This window comes from Meleagris gallopavo, chromosome Z (genome assembly GCF_000146605.3).
Source record: "Meleagris gallopavo isolate NT-WF06-2002-E0010 breed Aviagen turkey brand Nicholas breeding stock chromosome Z, Turkey_5.1, whole genome shotgun sequence".
Lineage (NCBI taxonomy): Eukaryota > Metazoa > Chordata > Aves > Galliformes > Phasianidae > Meleagris > Meleagris gallopavo.
Window position 1 is genome coordinate 26,474,817 of NC_015041.2, and position 5,738 is coordinate 26,480,554.

A 5,738-nucleotide genomic window follows, 5' to 3' on the forward strand; every position below is an offset into this window, starting at 1 on the left:
TTTAATATTGTTTTGTTTTGTTTGTTTGTTTACTTTGTTTTGGAACCTCATATTTTCCAGGAAGGAATTCAATTTTCCATGACTGTTGGCAGATGTTTCTCTAGGATCTTTAATGACAATGATGTATTTGTTGATAACTTAGTATTTGCTAGAAGGGACTTTGTTTCGCATCAGTGAGTGTGGGTTTTTTTGTGTGCAAGAGCCTTAGTCAACAGAAACACATTCAATTTCTTTCAAAAATGTCTAGGGGTGGTTTAACCCTATTTTGAATGCATACTTCATCTAAGGAATTTTCCTTTGGTTCTACTCTATCTTTTTTTGTGGCAGGTGAAATATATAATGCTGTTGTTCTACTCTTTTGGCTCTTACATTTTTGCAAGTTGTATTTTTGAGTAATTTTAATAGTTCAGCTACTGCTGCAAGATATTAACCAAGCTACTGTTCCAAGATACTAACCATGACAGTTAGGTTGTGAGCACTGGGTTTTCATGTCCTTAGTGTCAGTGGTAGATTTTGAGGTGCTTGGTTCACAGACCTGCAAGTAGTTTATACTGAGAACGTGCTGATGTCTGAACATGAAAAATTTTGATGGGATTTCCATACAGCTTTTATGTATTAGAGCATAAAGTCATAAAGGAGTCTACTGTTTCCTCCTTACTGTCATTTTATGTCCACCTCCTTTCTCACTTTCCCAAATCTGGGCAAGCTGTGTTATAAAGCTTGTGTTCTCATCGTGTCAACACAACATTATTCTCAGTGGCACTGTTAACAATGAGAGAAAATCTCCCATTTGTGGAGGATATCCTGTTTGTCCTTGTAAAGGTTTAACAAGTCTTTTTGTTTGTTCTTACTTTAATTAATGAGGTAGTGGGAAGGAGAAAACACAGTGTAAAGTCCTGCTAAACTATTGATGTAAGACAGTTTCTGAACAGGTTATTTGGTAGTAGCTATTGTGTGGTATAGCCATAATGTTCCTGTGCTAAGGGAAAATTTCAGACAACTTTGAAGTGCTAAGTTGCTTTCTTTTGTTGCTACCTCAGTTTGAGAGGAAACTATGGACGATGTATGAACTTCTCAAAAGTTAGGACATGTTGGATTTGCTACCATCAAACTGTTTTTGAAACAAATGAAAATTTTAGTACATTATATATATAACTTTATATGTACATATGTATACATTATATGTGTATTTATACGTGTATATGTTTAACATGCATAAGTCTCAAAGCAAGTTGCTTTTTGTTCTGGCAGTGTTTTTTCAAGAGTTTCAAATGGGGAGAGAAGTGTGTTAATCAGAAGATAACAGACAACCTTGTTTATGACATGCCATTGTTAGTAAGATTTTCATTGTTGCTAGGGTGTTCAAAATCTGGAAGCCCAGTAAATAGAACAAGACCACTAAAGATAACATATTCACCAAACATCTGTTGCTGGAAGACTTTGTAGTCTGCCTTATTTGAAATATGAGCAGTGCCATAAGTATAGAATTTTGTGTGTGCCAGATTAAAAAAAAAAAAAAGTTGTATGCAAAAACTGTATGCAAATAATACCCTATTTACGCAGTAATTCTGTTCCTCTTTGATAGATTCAAAATCCTCACAGCAAACTTGATCTATTAAGATGTTACTCGGCTATGTTTTAACTCATGGTCATTCTGAAGAGCTGAAAGTACTGACAGGTAGTTTTCTTGTCATTAATGGGACAACTAGTAATTCTTACAACAAATGATCAGTAGTGGGCCAAAAGGAACATCTTTGATTAGGTTTAAATTGCTGGTAGGGATTTTTTTGGGAAAAAAACTTACTTGACATGAAGATATGTGAACAATAACCTACATAAATAAAACTCAGAAGTTACACAGGACAGCATTTATTGCATGATTAATTCAGCTGTTAGCTCCTCTACCTTTAGAAGACTTTAAGATAGCTGTTTGCAATGATACTTGAAGGACAATTCCTTAAGGCTACATTGCATATGTAAAAATTTATTCGTAGTGCTTTTTTGTTTGCATTGTTTTTGACAGAATTGTTTTTTATGTCTTTTTGTTTTTCTTGGAAGATTGGAGGTTTTTTTTAATTATTTTTATTTTTTATTGGGTTTTTAAAAATCACAGTGCTCTATAACTTAATTGGTTTAAACAGGGATAGAACTCTGGATATCTACTGTTTCTTTCCTTACCATGTTTTGTTAAAAGGCAAGTTATGTTAGTGGGTAGCTGGAAATTATTTAATTTCTGCTCTTTACTCTTTTTGCAATGTTCGTAGGGCCAGATCATTATTTTGATTTTCATTAATGTTTTTCTGCCCTCCATATTTTGTTTTTGTTTTTCCTTTCATTCTCTGTGGCAGAATTGGATTTGTTAGAGAGGGTTGAAAAAATTTTTTTAAGATGCCTGAGAAAATAATTTTCTTTTATTCAGAAATAAGATTTATCATTTGGATCAATGAGCGGGGAATCTAATATTCTAGTGTTAGTTCTGTCTGTGATGTGACTTTCACAAACAGTTCTTTCTGTGGTCTGGTTTCTTCTTGTCTGCTGTCATGAAAAAAAACAATAATATTTGCAAAGCATTCTCAAATTCCTACTTGTGTATAGAACTGATACCTTCATTATCTGTTAGAAAGCGTATAGGTTTGCTAAATTTTGTTCTGCTGTACTGAACAGGAGCACAAATGAAGTATTTTTTGGGAAACATGAACTCAATTTAAGAGTCTGATTGGCTAAACAATGATTTAATAGATTGACAGTCTAGATAGAAGAAGACTGTGTTAGGTGTTAATTCTTGCAGTTCCTGTCCTCTGGGTTTTCGTCTTAACAACTGGTGAGGTTATTGGTATATAAACCTATCAGTGGTTTATTGAGCTTATTGTTTGACTCAGTGTGTACAGACGCTGCAAAATATCTATGTGTAACAGATGTTAGGCAACTGATCTTGAAAAATTGAGCCAAGCTATTGCAGCTGTTTATTACATACCTTGTGAAACTTAATGAATGTAGCAGTGCTTTCTGTGCTTCACACAAGACTTCACCACATCTTTTCTCTCTGATAAGAATTTTATTGCTGAATTCTTCTTTGCCCAGGCAGATGCCATTATGTACTGTGATTTACTATTCATAATTCTTATTTGTTATTCTTAACATTTCTTAATACAATGTTCTGTATGCTAGAAGCTGAAATCTGAGAAAAATGTGTCTTGATTGTTACATTCAAAACATTTTTTTTAAAGCAGCTTTTTCAACTTTAAAAATAGTTTATAATATTGTTTTCAGTGCAAGCATTATGACATAGTTTAAGTTAAGCCTTTACCTTCTAGAGCTTAGGAAGGGCAGCCCAAATATACTACAAAGGTAAGCAACACAGAGTAACACAAGGATTGTGTGGTGTTGTGGGCAGTTGATGTGCAGCAGAGAAAAGCTCCAGACGAAGAGTTTCTTTTTGTTTGTAGGCATCCAGGATGTAATCCTAGGAAGAGAGGAGAAGGATTGAAGAGAGAAAGGTTAATAGCTAATGATTCAATGTTCGAATGGTAAGAGTAGTGTAATGAGAGATACTAATAGAAGATTTACAGTACTAGGGTACTCAAGAGTAAATGTGACTGTGGAAATTAATCTTTTTCCCCACTACTTCGAAAAAAGAAACCCCTCACCAAAAAGCAGACATGCACACACAGTAGAAGCAGAGAACCTTAAACCAGTCAAGCTTCAGAGGCATAGTTTTACTGTTCTTGTTCTACTTACATATGTTCAGCATTGTTGACAATGGTACTGTTTTCACTACACTAAACATGACAATACAGGCTTGTTTTTTTTCTTTGTCATCTTTGGGATGGGTAGCAACACATGAAGAGTGAGCATGCTATCTTGTATATTAGTCTGTTATTCTAAGTGACAGAAGCTAGTGTTCAGGGTGGCCTGTAATATTATCACACATATATAAAGCCCCTTCCCTCCCCTTGCTGTACGCGGAGATACCTGGATCTTTACATGTTTCCACCAAGTTCCTTGGATCATAGCCTGCTGTTTAGCTTCTATTTTGAATTTCATTGCTTATATCAGTAGGCTAAACTTGTATTTAAGTCAGTCATTTCTGGGTCTTGTGAGCTAGGAAAGTATAATTGTAAGAGCAATAATGGTGGATAACATAAACAGGAAGAAAGTCTGGGAGGTAGGAAAAGATGGCCTTCTTTCAGTGATTTCCTGACTGTTTCACTGTTCTCGGGGTTTCAAGAGAATGCTGGTGCTCTATATGAAGAGATGTGTTTTCACAGTGGCATCTGGCTCTGATGGAATCACTTCTGTGTTTTTATATTTTTAAATATAAAAAGAATCCTTTTCTGAGTGATGTGTAGGTGGCATAGTGAGTAAATGGAAAGTAAATTGGAAATAGGAATCAAGCAAAAAAATATTTTTTAATGTAGTATTTAAATATTGGACTATTTTACAAATATTGCAGTCTATTTTCTTATGCATATATGAATACAAATAATGATTTTATTAGAAGTATTTTGTTCTGTTATTTACTTAACACATTGTGGAATGTATAAAAAGGCCTTTAAAGAAAGTGATGTTTTGATTTGTGTTCTGTATGACTGGATGTGAGAAGGAACTGCTTGTATTTTCTTTGACTGTTAGAGGAGGGCTTGCTTTATTGCAGTTTATATAGATGGTTAACTAATATCAAAGGTTTCTGCCTAGAAGTTGCCAGAAGGTCAGTGTGAAAATGCATCATTGCCTGATTCTGTAGCACAGAATAGTTATTGCTACTAGGATTTATTAAATTCTGTCCTGCCAACAAATGCTACCTGACAAACAGTTGTTCTACAGGTGCATTCATGGGATGCAGTTCTAACTGTAGCATCTATTAATTGAAATTTATCAAAATATATTTCTTGCTTTTTTTGAGCATCATTTGTTTAAGGTGTTGCAACAAGGACGGAATACAGTAGGTAGAATGGTCTGTTAAACAGTGTAGTTGAAGTTAAACTGGGGAAAAGTAAATAAATAAATAAAATATATCTCTCCAATAAATTCATCATTGCCAATGTACCGTGAAGAAAGCTTTAATCACTATAAACAGTTAGGAAAGTATATAAAAAAGTGTGATTTGAGAAATCCTGTACTAAGTGTCATGGTTTAGACTTGTACTAATGGACGCGGTATAATGGGGAAATATTGGTGGGAGATGGACTAGATGATCATGGAGGTCTTTCCAACTTCTGTGATTGTGTGATTCTAAATACCTTGACTAGATGACTTTTAGAGTGCATTTTTTTTTACTGTGATTTGTATAGCATATAAAGTTTAACAGCTTGATATTTTATCCTATTTGTTTCTTTGTTTTATATTTTATAGATATCCATTCTCCTTTTATGAAATTTTCATTTCTTTTGCTGTCCACAGGTGTATAGAGTGAAATTTTACCTGCAGAGTACAAGATGCAATTTTTTTTTTTTTAAATGGTTACATAAAGGAGGGAACTGTACTAGTTCTTAATTGTCTGAAAAAAATTTAAGAGTTTTTTTTTTAGGTCCTAGTGTTGATGTGGTATGGTCAAAATATGGCTGGTCAAAACATGAATCCTACCATTATGTCACTGAGAGTAGTTAGGTAAAGAATCCTATTTTAAAAGATGCTTGAATAGGTGTCAAACAGACATAGATCTAGAAGCTTGACATGTTCATCCCAGTTTTTCTGAATTAGAGCAACAAATGAGAATGATTTGATTTTTTTTTTTTTTG